The sequence below is a fragment of the Cetorhinus maximus genome, chromosome 10, assembly GCF_964194155.1.
Source record: "Cetorhinus maximus chromosome 10, sCetMax3.hap1.1, whole genome shotgun sequence".
Taxonomy (NCBI): Eukaryota; Metazoa; Chordata; class Chondrichthyes; order Lamniformes; family Cetorhinidae; genus Cetorhinus; species Cetorhinus maximus.
The window spans coordinates 27,350,285-27,378,019 of NC_135888.1; positions in this window are offsets into that span (position 1 = coordinate 27,350,285).

Consider the following 27,735-nt stretch of genomic DNA (forward strand, 5'->3'; position numbering starts at 1 on the left):
CTGCATCAGTCTACTCTCACTCATCAGTAATGGACACGGTCATCAAGTAGCTATCAAGCGGCACTTGCTTAACAATAACCTGCTCACTGATGCTCAGTTTGGATTCCGCCACGGCCACTCAGCTCCTGACCTTGTTACAGTCTTGGTTCAAACATTGACAAAAGAGCTGAACTCCAGAGGTGAGGTGAGAGTGACTACCCTTGACATCAAGGCAGCATTTGACCAAGTGTGGCATCAAGGAGTCCATGGGAATCAGGGGGAAAAGTCTCCGCTAGTTGGAGTCATACCGATCATAAAGGAAGATGGTTGTGGTTGTTGGAGGTCAGTCATCTCAGCTCCAGGACATCACTGCTGGAGTTCCTCAGGGTAGTGTCCTCAGCCCAACCATCTTCAGCTACTTCATCAATGACCTTCCTTCCATCATAAGGTCAGAAGTGGGGATATTCGCTGATGATTGCACAATGTTTAGCACCATTCGCGACTCCTCAGATAGTGAAGCAGTCCATGTCCAAATGTAGCAAGGCCTGGACAATATCCAGGCTTGGGCTGACAAGGAGCAAGTAACATTCGCGCCATACAAGTGTCAGGCAATGACCATCTCCAACAAGCAAGAATCCAACTATCGTCCCTTGACGCTCAATGGCATTACCATCACTGAGTCCCCCACTATCAACATCCTAGGGTTTACCATTGACCAGAAACTGAACTGGACTAGCCTTGTAGATTCTGTGGCTACAAGAGCAGGTCACAGGCTAGGAATCCTGCAGTGAGTAACTCACCTCCTGACTCCCCAAAGCCTGTCCACCATCTACAAGGCACAATCAGGAGCGTGATGGAATACTCCCCAATTGCTTGGATGAGTGCAGCTCCAACAACACTCAGTAAGCTTGACACCATCCAGGCCAAAGCAGCCCACTTGATTGGCACCACAACCACAAACATTCACTCCCTCCACCAGCAACGCACAGTACCAACTACAAGATGTATTGCAGGAACTCACCAAGGCTCCTTCAACAACACTTTCCAAGCCCATGACCACTACCACCTCGAAGGACAAGGGCAGCAGATAGGTGGGAACACCACCACCTGGAAGTTCCTTCCAAGCCACTCATCATCCTGACTTGGAAATATATCGCCATTTCTTCACTGTCATTGGGTCAAAATCCTGGAACTCCCTTCCTAACAGCACTGTGGGTGTACCTACACCACATGGAATGCAGCAGTTTAAGAAGGCAGCTCACCACCACCTTCTCAAGGGTAACTGGGGATGGGCAATAAATGCTGGCCCAGCCAGTGATGCCCACATCCCATGAATGAATAAAGAAGAAGAAACCCACTAGTGTCAGAAAGATATTGGGGTGAACATTTAAAACATCAGCTAGCTTTTACAGAAAAGAACTGAGACTTCAGAAGTGAGTGAAGACTGGATTCAAGAATAGAACCAGCCCCTGAGTATCAGCCCTTCCAGTTCTCAGATGTACTTGGCAGTATTTTTAAACTGCTTAATTTTAGAGGGAAGTGAGGAATGCATATCTTGATTTTAACTCTTTCCATGATCCCACGATGTTGACAGCTTTAGATGAGATCAACATACAAATATAAACTTGCAACTCAACCTGACTTTCGAAGTTGCAAGATCCTGTCTGTGCTGCTGCAGGAAACACCCTTCAACATACATTGTCCCTTCGAGAGATTGTGGATTGGAATCTCACCAATTCCCAGAAATGTCTCCAATTGTGCTGATCTACATTGGGGATTTCATCACTTTTTGCCAAACAGACACCTTTAACTCAAAATTTCTTTGAAGCATGAGGGTGAAAGGTTTGAAAGGAAAACAATATTACCGTTACTTCAGGATATAAACCCAAAAGATGGATTCTAACTTTAAATACTTCAGACGTGAGGTGGAGGTGTCTAGAGAGGCAAAGAGATGGAGGCATGGAAAATTAGGTGAGCAAATTGGATAAATATTCAAGGATGTAAAAATTACGAGTTGTGGAGGAAGATCCATCATCATTGTTCCTGCTGGTGACAGTTTTTGAGTTTTGATCTCCTGTTCCTCATCTCCCCTACAGGTGGGCACTGTGGGTGCCCTCATAAAGGAAACAAAAAATAGACACTCCCTGAAATAGGCATTAGGCCCCCCAGCTGAATGGGGCAATAGATACCTACATGAAACAGGAATTAAGCAAATCAGGGATTGCTAGCGGCTGCTAAAAAATGGTAAGGGCATTTTTTAATGGTTTCATATCCATGTAGTTGAGAAGCGCAGGTGATCTCCTCCCAGCTCAGAAGGTTCCAGAAGTGACATGGAGACACTATGACCATATTAAATCATGCCTCCTTACAGTAAATGATGCAGCAATGATTGGTGTGGGCTCTAGTCTCTGAACTGCAGCTAAGCAAACAGAAACAGGATGACAGAGAAAAGACTTTGCAACAATTAGGACATCACATGACGGTGGAAACTGGAAAGATTTGAAATATGTTTTTGTTATATTCAGTAAAGGAAGGGCACAGGGAGACATTGCCCATCTTCGATCCTTATGTTTATCATCTCCTTTAGGCAGTTACATCTTGATATTTGGAATTGGGAACAGGCTTGAATTATAAAGGCAATTTATTTAAATGCTAAATTGATTGAAAGCACAAATTCAATACAAATTCAAGGCTCTAAGACTTTCCATCAGTGTGGCAGGAAATGAGTGGAAGTGGAAGATTGTGCATGTTTTAAAGAACAATTAACTTCCCAATGGGAAAAGGAAATGCGTCAAATGGATTCAGTTTTTGAGAGAAAGCAACGAACTGCTTACAGAATCTGAAGGCATAAAACGGAATTAAAAGAAATTTATTGAAAAATATCTAGGTTTCCTGCATACTGCGTGCATTTAGCTTTGTAATGCGTCGTGTGAAATGTATATGGCTAGGATTCCAATCATTAATTTTCATTAACACTGGCAGTGTTATACATAGACTGCACTTCCTCTACATTTGGTTTCAAACATATGGTCAAAGAAAATCATTGTGTGAAATATTAATGCAAAATAGAAAGGAAAAAATGAAGAGAACGACAAAAGTGTCATCGCTCTGTCTCCATGGCCCAATCACAATAAAAAATAATTGATAAAAATATTTTATCCTTTATCAGATGTCACTCCAGCTTTTGAAAACATTACATTCAGACCTCACATCACATTCAAAATATCAAGCAACTTTATTTTACTAGTGATGAAAAAGCAAATAAGTAAGTTACATTATATAGTTCGAAAGTGACAGTGGTCTCCTCCCAGCTCAGCCCTTGAGGGGGGTGGGGGTAGAGTTTGGTTTATTGTGAGAGTGTAAAAGGAATGATAGCAAGTCAGTGAATTTAAGTTAACGCAATTGAAAATTGAGAACGATGTTAAACGGAAAGTTGTTTTATCCATTTGTTCCAGGATAAAAGCGTCGCTGGCTGGGCCAGCATTTATTGCCCATCGCTTGAGAAGGTGGTGGTGAGCTGCCTTCTTGAACCGCTGCAGTCCATGTGGTTTAGGTACACCCACAGTGCTGGTAGGGAGTTCCAGGATTTTGACCCAGCTACAGTGAAGGAACGGTGATACATTTCCAAGTCAGGATGGTGAGTGGCCTGGAGGGGAACTTGTAGTTGGTCATGTTCCCATGCATCTGCTGCCCTTGTCCTTCTAGGTGGTACAGGTTGTGGGTTTGAAAGGTGCTGTTGAAGGAGATTTGGTAAGTTGCTGCAGTGCATCTTTGATATGGTAAACACTGCTGCTACTGTGCTTTGGTGGTGGAGGGACTGCATGTTTAAGGGGGTGGATGGGGTGCCACTCAAGTCGGATGCTTTGTTGTGGATTGTGTTGAGTTTCTTGTGTCGTTGGAACATAGGAGCAGGAGTAGGCCATTCAGCCCATCAAGCCTGCCCTGCCATTCAAACGGATCATGGCTGATCATCTACCTCTACGTCATTTTTCCGATGCTATCCCCATATCTCTTGATGTCATTAGTATCTAGCAATTTATTGATTTATTTGAACATGTTCAATGATTGAGCTTCCAGCGCCCTCTGAGGTAGAGAATTCCAAAGATTCACAACCCTCTGAGTGAAGAAATTCCTCCTCAGCTCAGAATAAGGGGCAGGCCATTTAAGACTGAGACTGTGTCCCCTGGTTCTAGACTCACCAGCCAGGGGAAACATCGTATCCACATTTACCCTGTCACACTTCGTAAGAATTTTTAAAGTTTCAGTGAGATCACCTCCCATTCTTTGAAACTTGAGGCCGAAATACCTCAATCTCTCCTCATAAAATAATCCTGCCGCCCCAGGGATCAGTCTGGTAAACCCCCATCTATGCCCTCCCCCTATGGCAGGTATATCCTTCCTTAGATAAGGAGACCAAACTGTACACAATACTCTAGGTGTGGTCTCACCAAGGCTCGATACAATTGCAGTAAGGCATCTTTACTCCTGTACTCAAATCCTCTTGCAATGAAGATCAACATACCCTTTGCCTTCCTAATTGCTTGCTGCACCTGCATGCTAGCTTTTAGTGACTCATGAACAAGGACACCCAGGTCCCTTTGGATATCAACACTTCCCAGCCTCTCACCATTTAAGAAATACTCTGCCTTTCTGTTTTTTCCTACCAAAGTGAATAACTTCACACTTATTCGCATTATATTCCATCTGCCATGTTCTTTCCCATTCACTTAGCCTGCTTAAGTCCCCTTGAAGCCTCCTTGCAACCTCCTCACAACCCTCATACCCACCTAGTTTTGTGTCATGAGCAAATTTGAAAATATTACATTTGATCCCCACATCCAAATCACTTCTATTGATTGTGAACAGCTGTGGCCCTAGCACTGATCCTTGCGGCACCCCACTAGTAACAGCCTGCCTTCCTGAGAATAACCCATTTATTCATTCTCTCTGTTTTTTGTCTGTTAACCAATTCCCAATCTATGCTAGTATATTACCCCAATCCCATGTGCACTAATTTTATTTACTAACTTGTGGATGACACAAAGATTGACCGGGTGGTTAACAGTGTGGTTGAGTGTTTTGGGCTAGAGGAAGATATAGACGGGATGGTCAAATGGGCAGATAAGTGGCAGATGGAATTTAACCCTGAAAAGTGTGAGTGATACACTTTGGAAGGAGTAATTTGTCAAGGAAGTATTCAATGAATGGCATGACACTAGGAAGTTCTGAGGAACAAAGGGACCTTGGCGTGTGTGTCCACAGATCTCTGAACGCAGAGGGGCATGTTAGTGGGGTGGTGAAAAAGGCATATGGGACACTTGCCTTTATCAATCGAGGCATAGATTACAAAAGTAGGGAGGTCATATTGGTGTTGTATAGAACCTTGGTGAGGCCACAGCTGGAGTACTGTGTTAAGTTCTGGTCGCCACATTATAGGAAGGATGTGATTGCACTGGAGGGGGTGCAGAGGAGATTCACCAGGATGTTGCCTGGGATGAAACATTTAAGTTATGAAGAGAGGTTGGATAAGCTTGGGTTGTTTTTGTTGGAGCAGAGAAGACTGAGAGGCGACCTGATCGAGGTGTACAAGATTATGAGGGGCATGGACAGGATGGATAGGGAACAGCTGTTGCCCTTAGTTGAAGGATCAGTCATGAGGGGACACGAGTTCAAGGTGAGGGGCAGGAGGTTTAGGGGGATGTGAGGAAAAACTTTTTACCCAGAGGATGGTGACGGTCTGGAATGCGCTGCCTGGGAGGGTGGTGGAGGCGGGTTGCCTCACATCCTTTAAAAAGTACCTGGATGAACACTTGGCACATCATAACATTCAAGGCTATGGGCCAAGTGTTGGTAAATGGGATTAGGTAGGTAGGTCAGGTGTTTCTCATGTGTCGGTGCAGACTCGATGGGCCGAAGGGCCTCTTCTACGCTGTGTGATTCTTTTTGTAAACCTCCTGCATGGGACCTTATCAAAAGTGTTCCGAAAATCCAAATACACCACATCCACTGGTTCTCCTTTATCAATGCTACAAGCAGCGTCCTCAAAAACTCCAACAGGTTTGTCAAACATAATTTCCCTTTCATAAATCCATGTTAACTCTGCCCAATCATATCATTATTTTTTAAATGCCCAGTTATCACATCCTTAAAATAGATTCTAACATTTTCCCCACTACTGACGCCAAACTAACAGGCCTGTAGCTCTCCATTTTCTCTCTACTCCCTTCTTAAATAGTGGGGTTATATTTGCTACTTTCGAGTTTGCAAGAACCTTTCCAGAATCTATAGAATTTTCACGTAAGAATACAAGAAATAGAAGCAGGAGTAGACCAATCAACCCTTCGAGCCCGCTCTGCCATTCAATGAGATCTTCTACTTCAACGCCATTATCCTGCACTTTCTCCACATCCCTTGATGTATTTAATATGTAGAAATCTATCAATCTCAGTCTTGAACAAACTCAGCAACTGAGCCTCTGGGACAGGGAATCCCAAAGATTCACCATCCTCTGAGTGAAGAAATTCCTTCTCATCTCAGTTCCAAATGTCCTTCCCCTTATTCTGAGACTATGGTTCTGGGCCCCCAGCCAAGGGAAACATCCTTCCTGCATCTATCCTGTCGGGCCCTGTAAGAATTTTGTATGTTTGAATGAGATCACCTCTCATTCTTCTAAATTCCAGAAAATAGCAGCCCCCGGCCTATTTAATCTTTTCTCATAGGACAATCCCACTAACGCAGGAATTAATTTAGTGAACCTTCATTACACTCACTTTATGGCAAGTACATCTTTCCTTTGGTAAGGAGACCAAAACTGTACACAGTATTCCAGGTGCATTCTCACCAAGGTTCTATACAATTGCATTGAGACATCTTTACTCTAATTTTCTTTTATTTGTTCATGGGATGGGGGCACCACTAGGCTAGGCCAACATTTATTGCTAATCCTTAAGAGTCAACCACATTGTAATGGTTCTGAAGTCACATGTAGGTCAGACCAGCAGATTTTCTTCCCTTTTTACAAGGGTCAGTAACAGTCATCATTAGACTTTTAATTCCAGATTTATATTGGATTCAAATTTCACCATATGCTATGGTGGGATTTGAACCCAGTCCCCAGAGCATTACCCTGGGTCTCTGGAATATTAGTCCAGTGACAATACTGCTATGCCATCACCTCCCCCAGTAGAGGCCAACATACCATTTGCCTTCTTAATTGCTTGAAATGCTTGCACGTTAGCTTTCTGTGATTCATGAACAAGACACCCAAGCCCCTTTGAAGTTCAACATTTCCCAGGCTCTCACCATTTAAGAAACACTCTGCGGGTTTTCCATCCCAGCCCATCACAGGGATTGTACGGTCCCGCTGAAAGTCAATGGACCTTTGGCTGGGTCGCCAAAACTCCTGCATCGGATCCCACCATGACAGGGCTGGAAAATCACAGTCACAGAATCTTTACAGTGCAGAAGGAGGCCATTCGGCCCACTGAGTCTGAAATGGCTCTCTGAAAGAGCATTCCACCTAGTCCCACACCCCTGCCTTATCACTGTAACCTTGCACATTCTCTCTTTTCAGGTAGCAATGCAATTCCCTTTTGAATACCTCAATCGAACCTGCCTCCACCACCTGGCCTCTGTACTTTTGTTTTTCCTACCAAAGTGAATAACGTCACATTACAGATAATGAAGCAGTCCATGTCCAAATGCAGCAAAACCTGGACAATATCCAGGCTTGGGCTGACAAGTGGCAAGTAAAATTCATAAGTGCCAGGCAATGACCATCTCCAACAAGAGAGAATCTAACCATTGCCCCTTGATGTTGGATGGCATTACCATTGCTGAATCCCCCACTATCAACATCCTGGGGGTTACCATTGACCAGAAGCTGAACTGGACTAGCCAACACTAAATCCAAAATGGGCTGATCCCTATTTGGCTCCTCAGCATACTGCTCCAGAAATCCATCTCGAACACACTCCAGGAATTCATCCTCCACAGCATTTGTGCTAATTTGGTTAATCCAGTTTGTGTGTAAATTGATGTTGCTTATTATTACTGCATTACCCATGTTAAACACATCTTGAATTTCCTGATTTATACCGTGCCCAACATTACCATTACAGTATGGTGATCTATAAACAATTCCCACCAACGTTTGCTGCCCTTTGCTATTTCTCAGTCCCACCCAAACTGATTCTATGGATGGAATTTTCTGCTCCAGCTATCATTCGGAGAGTGGCCAAAAATCAGATTCCCACCAGCGGGGAAAAATGTTTGGAATTTTCCCCTCGCCGCTTTCATGGCCAATTGGGTTCTCCAGTGATCATTGTTGGGAATGCCATTTGCCTACATTGCCATGTTATGAACGCTCATTAAAAATGTTACTTGCTGAAATCATGTTCTGCCTTCCAATCTTGCATCGCGCCAGCAGGAATTTAGACCAGTCTAAAACACGTTTGGAAGTGCGTGACATGCATCGGTCCACCCTTACTTTATTCACTGCTCAGGGCTGGTGCCTCCATACTCTGGGAGGACAGCACTCAGTGCCTGCAGTGGCTCTCAGGCAGGGCTGTACCCTGAAACAGAGACCAGCATTGCGACTAGGGGGGTGGGGGGGAGGATGGTGGGTACATGAGGGGTGATGGGGTATGGAGGGGTTGGAAAGGGGGGGTGATGCTGGCGGAGGGGAGGCTGAGGGTGGGGAAGCTGGAAGACTACAATGCAGGCACACAAGGGTATGGATGGGTATCAAAATATATGAATGGGAAGGAATGTATAAAGACTCTGGAATAGGAAGCAGAGGGCACTGTGTTAGTGTGGCATAAGAGGGATGCGTTGCACAGAGACTCATGGAGGGGGTGTGGTGGGGGGGAAGGGAGACTGTGTTGTGATCAGTCATGGGGGAATGGGGGTGCTCATTGAAAGACAGTCATAGTCCCTGGTCTGGGGCCAACATGTTAGATTGAGAGATTAAATGCAGTCCTGGGACATTGCAGGCCATGTTACAGGGCTATGCATGGCACACACATCACATTCCCACTCCAGGGAGGGGCAAGGCCTGTGTGCTCAGTGCTGGGTGTGTTCACAATCAGTGACAATGGGCTTGTCTGGCTTGGTACTAAGCTGCAGAAATGATGGCCATGGTTAGGGGAGGCATCTGCAGCCTGTAAATGCAACCTCAACGAAGTGTGAGAGTTTGGTGAGCTGAGAGAAACTTAAATATCTTTCTACAAATCTAATGTTGTTTGTATTTAACATTTAATTGCAAGTACTGTTTTACTGCAAGTACTGTTTAAATACTAAGTCTCATCCAGGAGGCTAAGCAGGGAGACAGAAGCTATCCACTAGGGCAGCAGCTGAAATAGTTAGTTAAGGAAGCTAGCTTGAACTGGTCTTGCTGTACCTGGGCTCAGCTGATCCTTTTTTTTAGAAAATATAAATTCAGATATTCTAAGTCTGACCAGCACTGGAGCCTGACCTCAACAAAGTGTGAGAGGTTGGTGAGCTGAGAGAGTTCGGTGAGGAGGGGAGTGAGGTGCCCCTTTGCTTTTTCTAACTTTTTCACCCTGTAGGAATTGGTTCTTGCTCTACGAGGGTTTGTGGCTTGAGGAACTTTGGCTCAGATTCATTGAGCTGGAGGCTGAGCTGCAGACTCTGTGATGCTTCAAGGAGGATGAGAGTTACATGGACGCCTTGTGCCAGGAGGCAGTCACACCACTTAGGATAGGGTCTTCTGATTTGGAGGGTGGTCAGGGACAGGAGGGTGTGACTGCAAGTGAAGCAGGTAAGGGGACCCAGAGGGCAGGAGTGCAGGAGTGTGAGCCTCTGCAAATGTCCAACAGGTTTGAGGTTCTCTCAGCTTGTTTGGTTGAGAGTTGGGGGCTGAATGGGATGAGCTGACTGGCCATGGCACCATGGTACAGGAAACCATCCAAGTGGGGGGAGCAAAAAGGAATGTAGTGGTAGTAGGGGACAGTACAGTGAGGGGAATTGATAGTTCTCTGCAGCAAAGAGCGAGAGTCCAGTCGGCTTTGTTGCCTGCCCGGTGCCAGGGTTCGGGACACCTACTCAGGGCTGGGGAGGAACCTGCAGTGGTAGGGGGAGGATCCAGTTGTCGTGGTCCATGTAGATACCAATGATGGGCAGGATGAGGAAGGAGGCTCTGCATAGTCAGTATGACAAGCTAGGCACCAAATTAAGAAGCAGAACTTCAAAGGTAAAAATTTATGGATTATTACCTGAGCCATGTGCAAATTGGCACAGGGAAAATAAGATTAGAGAGATGAATGCGTGTCTCAAAGACTGGTGTTGGGGAAGTGGGTTCTGGTTTGTGGGCACTGGTGGCAGGGCTGGAGAAAGTGGGGGCTGTACCATTGGCATGGTCTATACCTGAACCATGCTGGGGCTGGTGTCCTCGTGAGCCACATAACTAGAGAAGTATAGAGGGTTTTAAACTGAATAGTGGGGGCAGGGGATTAAATTTGGGAAGATGTGGTAAACGAAAGAGTAGAGCCAAGGCAGGAGAGAAAGGTGCTAATATGGGAAATGATGAACAGACCGTGATAGGAAGGGACAGAGAGTACAAATCTAAGAGTAAATCAGCAGATAAGGCTAGATGCTACAAAAATAATAAAGGGACAAAACTAAAGGCTTCATATCTAAACACATGGAGCATTTGAAACAAAATTGATTAACTGATAGTGCAAATAGAAATAAATAAGAATGATCTGATATCCATTACAGGGACATGGCTACAGGATGACATAAATTGGGGCCTGATTGTTGAAGGGTATGTGACATTGAGGAAGGACAGGGAGTTAGGAAAAGGTGGAGGGGTGGCTCTGTTAATTACTGATGGTATAAGCACATTAGAGAGGGATGACCTAAGTTCAGGAAACCAGGATGTAGAAGTGGTTTGGGTTGAGATGAGGAATGATAAAGGCAACAAATTACTTGTGGGAGTGGTGTACAGACCCCCTAATTCTAACTAGATGGTAGGACAGAGTATAAAAGAAGAGATAGTGGGAGCTTGCCAGAAAGGTACAGGAATAATCATGGGGGATTTTAATCTACATATAGACTGGAAAAATCAGATGGGCAAAGGTAGATGAGGAGTTCATAGAATGCTTTCGCACTAGTTTCTTAGAACAGCAAGTTCTGGAACCAACCAGAGAGCAGGCTCCTCTGGTATTATACATTGAAATAGGATTAATCGATAACCTCATAGTGAAGGCATGCCCTAGGTAGCAGCGATCATGATATGATTGAATTTTACATTCATTTTGAGGGAGAAACGAGTGCGCCCAAGACAATTATTTTAAATTTAAATAAGGGCAGGTATGAGGGCATGAAAGCAGAGCTAGCTAAAATGAATTGGCAAATGAGGTTAAGGGATAAATCAATAGGAGTTCAGTGGTAGACATTTAAAGGGGTATTTCAGAATACACAGAATAGATACATTCCAATGAGAAAGAAAAATTCCAAGGGGAGGGCGCACCATCCATGGTTAACTAAAAAAGTTAAAAACAGTATCAAAGTTAAAAAAAAAGCATATAATTATGCAAAGATGGGTGGCAGGACAGAAGATTGGAAAGAATATAAAGAACAGCAAAGAATGACAAAAAGATTAACAAGGAGGGAAAAATAGAGTATGAGCGAAAGCTAGCTAGTAATATAAAGACTGATAGAAAGAATTTCTATTGATATTTAATTAAGAAAAGAGTTAGCAAAGTGAGTGTTGGTCCATTAGAGAATGCGTCTGGGGAATTGATCATGGAAAGTATGGGAGATGGTGGATGAATTAAACAGATATTTTGCTTCAGTTTTCACTATAGGGGACACAAGTAACATCCCGGAAATATCTGTAAATCAGAAAGTGGAAGGGAGGGAGGAACTTGGGAAAATTACAATCACCAGGGAACTAGTATGGAGCAAATTATTGGAGCTGCGGGCTGACAAATCCCCAGGTCCAGATGGACTTCACCCTAAGGTCTTGAAAGAAGTGGCTAGTGGGGATAGTTGATGCATTGGTTTTAATTTTCCAAAACTCTCTAGATTCGGAGAAGGTCCTATTCAATTGGAAAATAGCAAATATATAATGCCTTATTCAAAAAGGGAGGATACAGAAAGCAGGAAACTACAGGCCAGTTAGCCTAACATCTGTCATAGAGAAAATGTTAGAAGCTATTTTTAAAGACGTTATAGCAGGGCACTTGGAAAATTCAAGGCAATCAGGCAGAGTCAACAGGGCTTTGTGAAAGGGAAATCATGTTTAACCAATTTATTCAAATTCTTTGAAGGAGTCACATGTGCAGTGGATAAAGGGGAACTGGTGAATGCACTGTGCTTAGATTTTCAGAAAGCATTTGATAAGGTGCCACATCAAAGGATATTGTGGAAAAATAAAAGCTCATGGTGTAGGGGGTAACATATTGGCATGGATAGAAGATTGGCTAGCTAACAGGAAACAGAAAGTTGGCATAAATGGGCCTTTTTCTGGTAGGCAGGATGTGATAAGTGGTGTGCCACAGGGATCAGTGCTGGGGCCTCAACTTTTTACATTTTATATAAATGACTTGGATGAAGGGAGCGAAGGAATGGTAGCTAAATTTGCTGACGACACGAAGATAGGTAGGAAAGTAAATTGTGAAGAGGACATAAGGAGGCTACAAAGTTATATAGATAGGTTAAGTAAGTGGGCAATGATCTGGAAAATGGAGTATAATGTGGGAAAATGTGAAATTGTCCATTTTGGCAGGAAGAATGAAAAGGGGCATATTATCTAATTGGTGAGAGATTGCAGAGCTCCGAGATTCAGAGGGATCTGGGTGTCTTAGTTCATGAATCACAAAAGGCCAGTATGCAGGTACAGCAGGTTATTTGGAAAGCTAATAGAATGTTATCATTTATTGCAAGAGGAACTGAATACAAAAGTAGAGAGGTTATGCGGTGAGACCCACATCTGGAGTATTGTGTACAACATTGGTCTCCTAATTTAAGGAAAGATGTAAATGCATTAGAAGCAGTTCAGAGAAGGTTTACCAGACTAATACCAGGAATGGGCAGGTTGTCTTATGAGGAAAGGCTGGACAGTTTAGACTTGAACCCGCTGGAGTTTAGAAGAGTGGGAGGTGACTTGATCTAAACCTTTAAGATCCCGAATCATCTTGACAGGATGGATGTGGAGAGGATGTTTCCTCTTGTGGGAGAATCTAGAACTAGGGGTCACTGTTTAAAAATAAGTGGCCACTCATTTAAGATGGAGGTAAGGAGAATTTTTTTCTCTCAAAGGGCCGTGAGTCTTTGGAACTCTCTTCCTCAAAAGGTGGTGGAAGCGGAGTCTTTAAATATTTTAAAAACAGAGCTAGATAGATTCTTGATTAACATGGGGTGGGGGGAAGGTTATCAGGGGTAAGTATGACTGTGGGGTTGAGGTTACAATCAGATCAACCATGATATTATTGAATGGCAGAGCAGGCTCGAGGAGCCGAGTGGCCTATCATAGGATCACAGAATTGTTACGGTGTAGAAGGAGGCCATTCAGCCCATCGTGTCTGCACTGGCTCACTGAGCATTTTAACTTAGTGCAATCTCCTGTCTTTTCCTGTAACCCTGCACATTGTTTCTATTTAAATAACCATCCAATTCCCTCTTGAATATCTCAATTGAACCTGCCTTCACCACACTTCCAGGCAGTGCATTCCAAACCCTAATTATTCGCTGTGCGAGAAAGTTTATTCTCACCTCACATTTGTTTCTTATGCAAAATACTTTAAAACTGTACCCTCTGGTTCTCAATCCATTTACGAGCAGCAACAGTTTCTCCATATCTACTCTGTCCAGACACCTCCTTATTTTGAAAACTTCTATCAAGTCTCCTCTCAGCCTTCTCCTCTCCAAGGAAAACAGTCCCAACTTCTCCAATCTTTCCTCAAGTTGAAGTGTCTCATCCCTAAAACAATCCTTGTAAACCTCTTCTACGCTCTCTCCAATGCGATCACCTCCTTCCTATAGTGTAGCCCAGGATTGTACACAATATTCAAGCTGAGGTCTAAACAGTGTCTTATAAAAGTTCATCATAACCTCCCTGCTCTGGGACTCTATGCCCCTATTAATGAAGCCTAGAATACTGTATGATTTAGAAACTGCTCTCTCTATCTTTAATGCCACCCTTAATGACTTATGTACATATACACCCAGGTCCCTCTGCTCCTGCACACCTTTTAGATTCGTACCATTTATTTTATATTGTTTTTACATGTTCTTTGTATCAAACTGCATCACCTCACACTTCTATGCATTGAACTTCATCTGCCACCTATCTGCCCACTCCACCAATGTGTCGATGTTCTTTTGAAGTTCTACACTGTCCTCCTCACAGTTTACAAATCTCCCAAGTTTTGTGTAATTTGCAAACTTTGAAATTGTCCCCTGCACACCAAGATCTAGACCATTTGTACATATCAAGAAAAACAAGGGTCCCAATACCGATCCCTGGGGAACTCCACTACAAACCTTCTTCCAGCCTGAAAAATACCCATTAACCATTACTCTCTGTTTTCTATCCCTCAGCCAATATTGTATCCATGTTGCATCTGTCCCTTTTATTCCATGACCCATAACTTTCCTCACAAGTCTGTACAAGGCACTGTATCGAACACCTTTTGGAAGCCCATATACACCATATCAATGGCCTTGCCCTCATCAGCCATACCTGTTATCTCTTCAAAAAACTCCAGCAAGTTAGTTAGACACAATTTTCCTTTAACAAATCCATGCTGACTCTTCCGAATCAATCCACATTTTTTCCATGTCATAATTAATTCTATCCCAAATAATTGTTTCTAGAAGTTTCCCCAACACCGAAGTTAAACTGACTGGTCTGTGATTGCAGGGCAGGTCTTTACAACCTTTCTTGAACAAGGGCGTAATGTTTACAATTCTCCAGTCCTCCGGCACCTCCCCCGAATCCAGGGAACATTGGAAGATTATTGCCAGTGCCTCTGCAATTTCCACTTTCACTTCCTTCAATATTCTTGGATGCATCCTATCCTGTCCTGGTGCTTTATCAACTTTAAGTACCGGCAGCTTATCCAATCCCTCCTCCTTATCAATTTTAAACCCTTCTAGTGAGTTTCCTCCTCTGTCACCATGGCCTGGGCAGCATCTGCCTCATAGGTAAAAACAGGTGCAAAGTTTTCATTTAATACCTCAGCCATGACTCTTGCCTCTATGTGTAAATCCCCTTTTTGGTCCATTATCGACTCTACTCCTCCTTTTACCACCCTTTTATTATCAATATGCTTATAGAATACTTTAGGATGTCCTTTTATATTAGCTGCCAGTCTTTTTTCATAATCCCTCTTTGCTTCTCATATTTGCTTTTTCACATTCATTCTGAACCTTCTGTATTCAGCTTGGTTCTCAATTGTATTTGCTACCTGACACCTGTGGTAAACACACTTTTTCTTCTTTAACTTAATTTCCATCTCCTTTGTCATTCAGGGCGTTATGGATTTGTTTGTCCCACCTCTGCCTTTTGAGGGATCATGCCTTGACTATGCTCAAACCACCTCCTCTTTGAAGGTAGCCCATTGTTCAGCTGCTGTTTTTCCCGTCAACCTTTGGTTCCAGTCTATCCGGCCCAGCTCCGTTCTTGCCCCATTGAAGTCCGCTCTGTGCCAGTTGATTATTCTTACTCTGGATTGACCAATGTCATTTTCATCTGTCATCCTAAACCTTAAGATACAATGATCACTGTCCCCTAAATGTTCCCCCACTGTCAATTTATCTACTTGGCCCACCTCATTCCCAAGAACCAGGTCTAGCAGTGCCTCCTTTCTTGTTGGACTGGACACATACTGCTGTAGGAAATTTTCCTGAACGCAATCTAGGAACGCTTGTCCCTCACTGCCCCTTACACTACCACTATTCCAGTCTATATACGGATAATTAAAGTCCCCCATTATAACTACTCTGTGATGCTTACATCTCTCTGTAACTTCCTTGCAGATTTGTTCCTCTATATCCTTCCCACTAGCTGGTGGTCTATATATTACACCGAGCAATGTAATCTAACCCTTCTTATTCCTTAGCTCTAGCCAAATTGATTCTGTACTCGAATCCTCTGACACATCCTCTTTCTCCAGTGCTGCAATACTCTCCTTAACCAGAAACACCACCCCTCCTCCTGTTTTCCCTTTCCTATCTTTTCTGAACACTTTGTAACCAGGAATATTTAACACCCAGATCTGCCCTTCCTTAAGCCAGCTGTCCATTATTGCCACAACATCATAATCCAACAAGGCAATCTGTGCCTGTAACTCCCCAATTTTATTACCAATAACATACATGCAGTGTAACCCTGATTTAGATTTCATTACTTGCTCCCTTACTCTGACCCCATCTATTCTACTCCTACTCCTGCTCCTAATACGTATGTTCATAAAACATAGTAAAGGAGGGTACTTGAAGCTCTTCTCGGGATGGTGCTGGAATGTCCACCACAATGACAATGGAATCCAGGGTCACTGCGGGAGGCTGGCGAATAACCGGAGGGAGCTCTACCTGCACATTGTGAGGCTCCAGGAACATTGGAGGGACCTGAACACTGACAGGAGGGAGGGTCAAAGCTGGTCTCAACATAAAAATGCAACACTGCCATCTTGAAAGCATGAAGTAATGGCACAATTTGAAATCGAAACTGGAAAAGAATCTGCATGGGAGGTGTCTGAGGCAGCGTGGGAGGAGCACACAGTTGGGCTAAGTGGCCGTTTCACGGGGTGCCCTCAAGCTGCTTAGAGTCACAACAATGAAATAGAGTCAGAGCTGAGAGAAAAGAGGAAGACTTCCTTTGAAAAGGTGCCATCGGAGCCAATGCTTTTTGGTGTGCTTTAATGAGGGACTGCAGGAGTCATTGGCTTCACAATGCAGTTGCTCCATTTGAGTTTTAACAGAGAGAATGTGAGGTTGGAGAATACAGGCAACTGTTAGGGAGGCACAGCTGCTGCATATCTGCCAGATCATAAATGAAAGCCTCTAGTGTGCTTTCTCCAATTGGCATGCATAATGAGCCAAAGATCATTGAGTTATAGCTCATGTGCAAGTTAACCTTAATCAGCATACGAGATCAGAGATTGCAAGAGTGCCTTTGGTAAGGTGGCACATTTCATGAATGTGTCCAAACTGCTTCCAATATCTGTGGGATCGAGATGCCAAATATCAGGGTTGGCATCTTGGTCACCCAGATCTGTGAGTTTATGCCTCAGCTATAAGGATGTCTTGGTGAGAAGCCAGTAGCGCAGATGCACCTTTAGGTCATGACAGTGGCTTTCCGTTTGCGTGTGGGAGCTTTACTCTATTCATTAATCTGTTCCATCTATCAGTCCACAGGGAGAAGGAGGATTGAATGATGGGGCCTGGGCACAATACTACCTTCTTGATGGTACTGACCTGATTGAGGAGCAGAAGAAAAGCCTGGCACCACCTAGCGCAGCCTTGAGAGGAGGCCCCACCTAAGGCCCATGGCCCAGGGAAGCCCTAGCAAGAACCAGAAGATGAGAAATTTAAACCCATCCCATGGAAGCGACTCGCACGACCACGGGCCTACCAAAGAAGACTTTCCTATCTGGAGATGAGTGAAAGAATGCCGTACACATCTACGCGTGTCAAGGGGTTTGGTGGATCATATCTGCCACATTCTGTGGGGAGATCTAACGCCCCATGGACTGCGAGGACATCCTCTGTCAGTGCTCCTTAAGGTCACTGCCGCACTCAGTTTTTTTATCTGCAATTGTTCCAAGGATCCACATGGGACCTATGCAGCACCTCACAGTCATCAGCACATAAATGTATCAAGGAGGTGATGCAGTAAGGCTCATCATGATGTGAAGCTTACACTCAATGAAGCTAGCCAAGCTGTTAGATTTCTGGGGTTAACAGCCATCTCAGGCTTTTCTAGAGTACAGGATGCAATAGTTTGTGCATTGACCATATTGAAATGATTGTAATATTCATTGATTGTATTGATGCACCTTGTGATACATGTGTAAAAGTTGAATCTGATTGTACTTATGTGATGGTGATTTTGAAATGTTTTGGAATGTTCTTTCAGATATTTTATGAATAAAGTATATTTTTCAAAAAAAAACAGGATGCAATAGTTTGTACACATGTGGCCTTGAGAGCTCCATGGCAGCAGCCCCTGATGTTCATTAACAGGAAAGTGTTCTACTCCCTGAACATTCACCTGGTGTGTGATCATCAGAAGCATATCATGCACATTTGTGCCAGGTACCCTGGGAGTTGCCATGACTCATACATCTGGAGTCACCCAGGTGCCTTACATATGCGAAGGGCCTCAGTGATTACAGGGTTGGCTGCTTGAGGATAAGATGAAACCGCTCAAATGATGGCTCATGACATCCATGCACCATCCTCAGAATGCCTCGGAGGAGAGATACAATGCAGTTTATAGCTCCACATGATCCATCATCAAGCAGCCAATTGACATCCTGATGATGCGCTTCTGATGTTTGGACTGCTCAGGTGGGGCTCTGCAGTACTCTCCACAGAGGGTGTCCTGCATAATCATGGCCTGTTACACCCTTCACAACCCGGCACTTCAAAGGGGGGACAGAGAGAGACACGGGGAAGGCTGAGAGTTCCTTGGACGATGAACAGCAGGAAGGGCAAGAAACTGAAGAGGGAGATGAGAGTCAGCTTCCAAAAGAGGATGCCACTGAAGAAGCACGATGTGGAAGACCTGCCCATGCCACACTGATAGCCACAAGTTTCTAGGAGGAGTAAAGTGCAGGCAACGGGAGATGGCCACATTCCTCCTGTTCCTTAGTGTCATGTCGATGCACTGAAAGGCCTTTACATCCAGTCACATCGAGAGCAAGTCCAGCACTCAGACTTGCACTTTCAGTCCTCATGATTCACCAGGCCCTAATCTTTGGAAAGGTCAGCGGAAAGGTCCATGCGCTCTGGGAAGTGAAAGTTAGCACAACAGCGCAAATGCTGCGTCAAAGGACTTGACGCAGTCGTCGCTAAAGAGCCTTTAGCAGGCACTGAGGTGCACGCATGGTTGGAGGGACCATCATGGCTGCAGGACTTGTGCTTTGGCACTGCCAATGAAGGCAGCACTTCTCATGTTGAGAGACAATTACAGCTTCCAGGCTAGTGAGCATGCCTAACTCCATGTTGTCTTGTAAGGAGTACGGTTGCTAATGCACTTTGCAGACACTTCCAGTAAAGTTTGGCACCTCTCCCTGACATAACACAAGGGTTGAGTAACTATCATGAGTCAGCTACACATCATATGAATGTGAGACTCACAAAGGGAGGTGACCCCCGAGTGCGATTACCCTCGCAGTAAGAGGGCACATAGATGCATATGTATGACACTTTAAAATGACGAGACCATTCTCATGAATAGCAAATGTATTTACAAAAGTGCATGATATATGCAGTGATTGAATACCCGTGACTCAGAAGTGATGTCAAAGTTTCTTAATTTTCCCAACCCTATCGCTACCACTGGGTGCAGCCCCGAAATTTGCAGCAGAGGTGGAGACAGCCTGCTTACTGCTTCGCTGCCTTGTCTGAGATGACTTTGGTGGACGCCCTCTGGAAGCCCAAGGCCTGGAGGACCCTGACCTGATAAGGGTCACCTACTCAGGGCAGGTGCATGTCCCTCAAACTGGCCAGCTGGAGTTGATGAGGGGATTCGGAGGGACTGAACATCCTTAGAGTGTCCTGTGTGGAGGCCTCATGGTGTACAGCTGACACTTATCCTCCCTGTGGGTGCCTGAGGGGCCCTCCCTGACTCCTTGAGGGGAAGGACAACTGGAGGGAGGTCGAGGGGCCCTGCCCCCACTGTCACCTAGCCATTGATGGATCCCACCAATGTCTATAGTGATGGAATGCAGGTCCGAGCGCAAATCCGGTGGGATCTGCTGGACCAAGGTCTCCAAGGCGGTCACCACCAATCCCATGGAGGCTTCGAGGTGCTTGCATGTCAGAGCCACGGCATCAAACAGAACATGGACAGTCTCCTCCATCCTACACTCATGCCTCTCGCAACTCCAGCTGATGTCCTGCCGCCTGTTGTTACATCTCCAGCATTGTGAATGGCTCGCAGAGGCTCATCATCTGACCCCGAGCCTAGCCTAGAACTTTGACCCGCCGAGGTGTGTGTCTCTGTGCTGGTGGAGGGTGCGGGCGAGTGCAGCGATGGGTCTTCTTCAGATGGCTCCTCAGTACCTTCCTCTGAAAGTTGGGGGCTGGGGCTTATGTTGGCTTTGCTCCTCTGCCTGGACTTGTTGACGTCTGTAAGGGAAAGAAAATAGATTTAGTTCATGAAAAGGCTGAATACAACATTTCATGTCGCTCACTGTGAATGTCAGGATATGATCAACTCATGGAGGCCTCATCTGTCCTGGGCTGCTGAGAGAGGCCGACCTCGCCTTCCTCACAGGAGCAATCTCTGTCCTCCCCACCAACTCGGCTACATCCTCCTCGAATCTGGAGAGCTCAACTATGTCGGCTGCCCCTCCTCTTATCTGGGATCCCTCCCTCTTGTTGTGGGCAAACTTGGCCTGCATAAAGGCAGATTGATAGGACGTGACAAAAAGGGATGGAGGAGAGGTTGGGAGGCATGCATGCCTGCCGTGTGTGCTGAGACCTCCACAGTGAGGGCTGAGGATGGAGTTTGTGCAGCATGATAGGTGAGATTCTGCTGATGTTAAAGTGCCGGTGAGACAGTCAGTGCTGATGTCTCCCCCGCAAATAGTGTGTGAGATCCCTGAGCAGTGTAATCCTTTGAGTGCATGATGCCATTGTGAGAGTGTGAGATTGGAGTGAGCTGAAGGCTGCCTTACCCTGGCAGAGCGGATGAGATCATTCATCCTCTTCCCGCACTGAATGGTGGTTCTGGGTCGGGTACCTGATGAGCTGACTTGCCTTGCGACCGCCTCCCAGGCTGGCGAGATGGGGCTGGTGGGCTTCCTGGAGCTATCCCTGGGGTAGAGGACATCCCGGTTCTGGCGGACTCCATGGATGAGAGCCTTGAGGGAGTCATTACTAAACCTGGGTGTAACCTTCTTCTTTTGTGCAGCCAACCCGAGAGTCTCCCCACCGCACGGCTGGGCAGGAGAAAGTGAATCTGTGCGTTTGGGTGGTGTTTAAATCCGGCACCCGGACTTTCAGCCCCATGCAGTGATGGTGTGGCGCGGACGAATCAGTTCCCAAGCTGCCATGTGAATCGGAGAAATAGTTGCCAATTCATAATTAACGAGCTTCCGAGCACGAAATCGGGTGCATTTCCTGCCACCCTGACTGGCGGGAAAGGCACTGCGAGACCCAGCCGCCACAGCACTCAGTTTCAAAAATGGAAAATTCCACCCTACATCATGATCCATCAACCTAAGATACTCTCTCACTAATGTAGGGGAGGTTGTGTAATGCTAATGTCACTGGACATGGGTTTGAATCCCACCACAGCAGCTGGTGGAATTTAGATTCAGTTCATAAATCAGGACTTAAAAGCCAGTCTCAGTAATGGCGATTGTTGTAAAAACCCATTTGGTTCATTAGTGCCCTTTAGGGAAGAAAATCTGCTGTCCAGACCCACAGCAATGTGGTTGACTCTTAAATGCCTGAAATGGCTGAGCAAGCAGCTCAGTTGTAACAAACCACCACAAAGTCACAAAATAGGAATGCAACCGGACAGACCACCCGACATCAACCCAGGCACTGGAAATGACAACGGCAATCTCAGCCCTGTCGACCCTGCAAAGTCCTCCTTACTAACATCTGGGGGCCAGTGCCAAAATTGGGAGTGCTGTCTCACAGACTAGTCAAGCAACAGCCCAACAGTCATCCTCACGAAATCATACCTTACAGATACTGTCCCAGGCTCCACCATCACCATCCCTGGGTATGTCCTGTCCCAGTGGCAGGACAGACCCACCAGAGGTGGTGGCACAGTGGTACACAGTCAGGTGGGAGTTGCCCTGGGAGTCCTCAACATTGACTCTGGACCCCATGAAATCCCATGGCATCAGGTCATACATGGGCAAGGAAACCTCCTACTTATTACCACCTGTCCCCTACTTAGTGGATGATTCAGTGCTCCTCCATGTTGAACACCACCTGGAGGAAGCACTGACGGTGGCAAGGGCGCAGAATGCACTCTGGGTGGGGGACTTCAATGTCCATTACCAAGAGTGACTGACCACTGGCCAAGTCCTAAAGGACATAGCTGCTAGACCGAGTCTGCAGCAAGTGGTGAGGGAACCAACAAGACGGAAAAACATACTTGACCTCATCCTCACCTTTCTGTGGTTCTGAGTGACCACTGCACGGTCATTGCAGACGAAGTCCCGTCTTCACATTGGGGATATCCTCCATCATGTTGTATGGCACTACCACCGTGCTAAATGGGATATATTTTGATCATGTCTAGCAACTCAAAACTAAGCATCCTTGGGGCTTTGCATCATCAGCAGCAGGATTGTGCTCAACCACAGTATGTAAGCTCATGGCCCGGCATATCCCTCAATTCTACCATTGCAATCAAACTGGGAAATCAACCCTGGTTCAATGAAAGAGCGCAGGAGGGCATGCCAGGAGCAGCACCAGGCATCCATAAAAATGAGGTGTCAACCTGGTGAAGCTACAAAACAAGACTACTCTTGTGACAAACAGTGAAAGCAGAAAGTGATTGACAGAGCTAAGAGATCCCACAGCCAACTGATCTAAGCTCTGCAGTCCTGCCACATCCAGTTGTGAATGGTGGTGGGCAATTAAACAACTCACTGGAGGAGGAGGCTGCACAAATATCCCCTTCCTCAATGATGGGGGAGCCCAGCACATCAGTGCAAAAGATAAGGCTGAAGCATTTGCAATAATATTCCGCCAGAAGTGCCGAGTGGGTGATCCATCTCGGCCTCCACCCATGTCCCCAGCATCACAGATGCCAGTCTTCAGCCAATTCGATTCACTTGGTCACGTGATATCAAGAAATGGCTGGAGGCACTGGATACTGCAAAGGCTATGGGCCCTGACAATATTCCAGCAATAGTACTGAAGACTTGTGCCCCAGAACTTGCCGCGCCCCAAATCAAGCTGTTCCAGTACAGCCACAATACTGGCATCTACCCAGCTATGTGGAAAATTGCCCAAGTGTGTCCTGTACACTAAAAGCAGGACAAATTGAACCCAGCCAATTACTGCCCCATTACCCTACTCTCCTTCATCAGTAAAGTAATGGAAGGGGCCATCAATAGTGCTAGCAAGCAGCGTTTGCTTAGCAATAACCTGTTCACTGATGCCCAGTTTGGGTTCCGCCTGGGCCACTCAGCTCCTGACCTCATTACAGCCTTGGTTCAAACATGGACAAAAGAGTTGAACTCCCGAGGTGAGCTGAGAATGTGTGCGCTTGACATCAAGGTAGCATTTGACCGAGTGTGGCATCAAGGTGCCCTGGAGTCAATTGGAATCAGGGGAAAGCTCTCCACTGGTTAGACTAATACCCAGCACAAAGGAGGATGGTTGTGGTTGTTGAAAGTCAATCATCTGAGCTCTAGGACATCACTGCAGGAGTACCTCAGGGTAGTATCCGAGGCCCAACCATCTTCAGCTGCTTCACCAATGACCTTCCCTCTGTCATCAGAAGTGGGGATGTTCGCTGATGATTGCACAATGTTCAACACCGTTCGCAACTCCTCAGATACTGAAGCAGTCTGTGTCCATATGCAGCAAAACTTGGACAATATCTAGGCTTGGGCTGACAAGTGGCAAGTAACGTTTGTGCCACACAAGTGCCAGGGAATGACCACCTCCAAAAAGGAGGATTCAACCATCTCCCCTTGACATTCAATGGCAGAACCATCACTGAATCCCCCACTATCAACATGCTGGGGGTTACCATTGACGAGAGAGTGAACTGGAATAACCATACAAATACTGTGGCTACAAGACCAGGTCAGGGGCTGGGGATTCTGTGCAGAGTAACTCACCTCCTGACTCCTCAAAGCCTGCCCACCATCTACAGGACACAAGTCAGGAGCGTGTCGGAATATTCTCCACTTGCTTGGATGAGTGAGTTTCAACAACACTTAAGAAGCTTGACACTATCCAAGACAAAGCAGCCTGCTTGATTGGCACCCCATCCACCACCTTTATCATCCACTCCCTCCACCACTGACGCACAGTAGCAGCAGCGTGTACCATCTACAAGATGCACTGCATGAATTCACCAAGGCTCCTTAGACACCACCTTCGAAACCAATGACACTAACATGTAGAAGGACAAGGGCAGTAGATGCATGTGAACACCACCACCTGGAAGTTCCCCTCCAAGCCACTCACCATCCTGACTTGAAATTATATTACTGTTCCTTCACTGTTGCTGGGTCTATATCCTGGAACTCCCTCCATAACAGCACCGTGGGTGTACCTACACCACATAGGGACTACAGAGGTTCAAGCAGGCCGCCCACCACCACCTTGTCAAAAGCAATTAGGAATGGGCAATATAAATTCTGGTCTAGCCAGTGACGCCCATGTCCCATGAAAGATTAAAAAAAAGTACTGATCTCACCCCTTATTAACAATGCTACCCCACCTCCTTTCCTCCTCTGCCTATTCTTCCTAAATGACGAATATCTCTGAATATTCAGTTCCCAATCCTGGTCACCCTGTAACCACATTTTTGCACTGGCAATTAAATCATACCCATTTACCTCTGTTTGCACCTTCAAATCACCTACCTTGCTGCGAATGCAGCATGCATTCAGATAGAGTGATTTTAACTTTGTCTTTTTAGCATTCTTCTACATTCTGATCCTAGTTGATGATTGCTTTCTTTTTGTTCTGCCTTCTAATTTCATTCACTACTTTTCCACTCCTGCTGCTACCTTGCTTCCCTCCAATCTCAGCTCCCTTTCAGAACCACAGAATTGCTATGGTGCAGAAGGAGGCCATTCGGCCCATTGTGTCTGCACCGGCTCTCTGAACTTTTAGCTTAGTGCCAATCTCCTGCCTTTTCCCTGTAACCCTGCACATTGTTCCTATTTAAATAACCATCCAATGCCCTCTTGAATGCCTCAATTGAACCTGCCTCCACCACACTTCCAGGCAGTGCATTCCAAACCCTAACTACTCGATGTGTGAAAAGGTTTTTTCTCACCTCACATTTGCTTCTTTATCAAAACATTTTAAAACTGTGCCCTCTGGCTCTTGATCCATTTATGAGTGGGAACAGTTTCTCCATATCTACTCTGTCCAGACCCCTCATTATTTTGGAAACTTCTATCAAGTCTCCTCTCAGCCTTCTCTCCAAGGAAAACAGTCCCAACTTCTCCAATCTTTCCTCATAACTGAAGTGTCTCATCCCTGGAACAATTCTCATAAACCTCTCCTGCACTCTTTCCAGTGCGTTCACATCCTTCCTATAGTGTGGCATCCAGAGCTGGACACAATACTCCAGCTCAAGTTCCCACCCCCTGCCATTCTAGTTTAAACCCTTTGTGGCAGCAAATCTCCGTCCGAGAATAATTTAACTTTACAATCTCTAAAAACAAAAAAGAAGCATATTATCTAAATGGTGAGAGATGGCAGAGCTCTGAGATTCAGAGGGATCTGGGTGGCCCAGTGCATGAATCACAAAAAGGTTAGTATGCAGGTACAGCAAGTAATGAGGGGAATTGAATACAAAAGTAGGGAGGTTATGTTTCAGCTTTACAGGGCATTAGTGAGACCACATTTGGAGTACTGGGTACGGTATTGGTCTCCTTATTTAAGGAGGGGTGTAAATGCGTTGGAAGCAGTTCAAAGAAGGTTTATTAGACCAGCACCTGGAAAGGGTGGGCTGTCTTATGAGGAAAGGCTGAACAGGTTAGGCTTACATCTGCTGGAGTTTAGAAGAGTAAGAGGCAACTTGATTGGAGCATATAAGATCCTGAGGGGTCTTGACAGGAGAGGATGTTTCTTTTTGTGGGAGAATCTAGAACTAGAGGTCATGTTTAAAAATAAGGAGTCGCCCATTTAAAACAGAGATGTGGAGAAATTTTTTCTCTCAGAGGGTTGTGAGCCTTTGAAACTCTTGTCCTCAGAGGGTGATGGAAGCAGAGTCTTTGGCAAGAATTTTACGCTGGTTGTGCAGTCATGCGCGCAACCTGACAGCACGTGAAATTACGTGAGAAGACGCCGGGTGTGCGTCCACGATATTTTGCTCGGCGAGCGCGCATGGCTGTCAGAAGCGTTCCCGCTGACATTTAAGCCGGTAACTAAGCCCATTAAGGAAGAAATTGAAATAGATTTTGCATGGCCCATCCACTTTACGGTTGGTGGACGGGCCAACTGACCAGGCGGCCTTTACATTTTTGCTGAAACCTCGATCCAGGTTGGGATGAAATGACTGGGGTGTAATATAATAAAAAAAATCTCTCTGGGTACTGATGTGTTTTGAGTTCTGCTGTCAGGTGCTTGAATGTGTTGCATAGACACAGTTTGGTGCATTTTTCTCTTGCCATTTAATCTGTACAGGATTGCAGCTCCCTGAGGCAGCTCCGCAGCAGCTATATGCCTTAGGGGGCTTGCTAGAAGTGCCCACCCTAAGGTGCTTCTGGCATTGCCTCTCACTCATCTGCAGGTAGCTGCAGTGCTTGCGATATACCCGAGTTTGGGCCAATGCTCACCATCGCACTGGCCCCTGGCTGCCAGCATTCTGCCTCTCTTGAGGTTCTGTTGCTCTGGCTGTTGCTTCTCCTGGCCCTGGGCCATCCTGCTGTGGTTCCTCCTCAGCTGGACCATAGCCAGTAGAAGGGCAAAGGAACATAGGAACATAGGAACAGGGGAAGGCCATTCAACCCGTTGAGTTTGCTCCGCTACTCAATATGATCATGGCTGATCGAACACTTCAATGCCTTTTACCCACACTATCCCAATAACGCTTTACATAATTGTTAATCTGGAATTTATCAATCTCAACCTTAAGCATACTCAATGACTGAGCTTCCGCAGTCGCCTGGGGTAGAGAATTCCAAAGATTCACAACCCTCTGAGTAAAGAAATTTCTCCTCATCTCAGTCCTAAGTGGTTTCCCTCTTATTTTGAAAGTGTGTCCCTTGGTCCTAGGCTCCCCAACCAGGGGAAACACCTTAGCTGCATCTACCCTATCTATTCCTTTAAGTATTTTGTAGGTTTCAATGAGATCACCTCTCATTCTTTGGAACTCAAGAGAATACAGACCCAGTTTCCCCAATCTCCCTTCATAAGATAGTCCTGCTACACCCGGAACAAGTCTGGTGAACCATTGTTGCAGTCCCTCTATGGCAATATCATCCTTTCTGAGGTAAGGGGACCAAAACTGCACACAGTACTCCAGGTGCTGTCTAACCAAGCTTCTATACAATTGAAGCAAGACTTCACTACTCCTGTACTCAAATCCTCTTCCTCTTCACCAAGATTCCCCCTCACCCTTCACCATCACTGCCTTGTTATTCCTCTCCCCGCTGTGACCTTTCACCTCCCCCCATTACTCTAGATCCTATTGTTATCTTTGTGGACATTCCTGTTCGCCCCCTGAGGCTATAACGATCAAAATGCCCATGCCCCTTCTGAGGCTGACCCCTCCTGTTCTTGAGGTCAGCTATTCCCTGAATTTTTTTGACCCCACTTGCCATGAGACCTAATACTATCTGGCCATGACCTTAGAACTTCCATCTTCCTGATTCAACAGCCCCCTGTCAC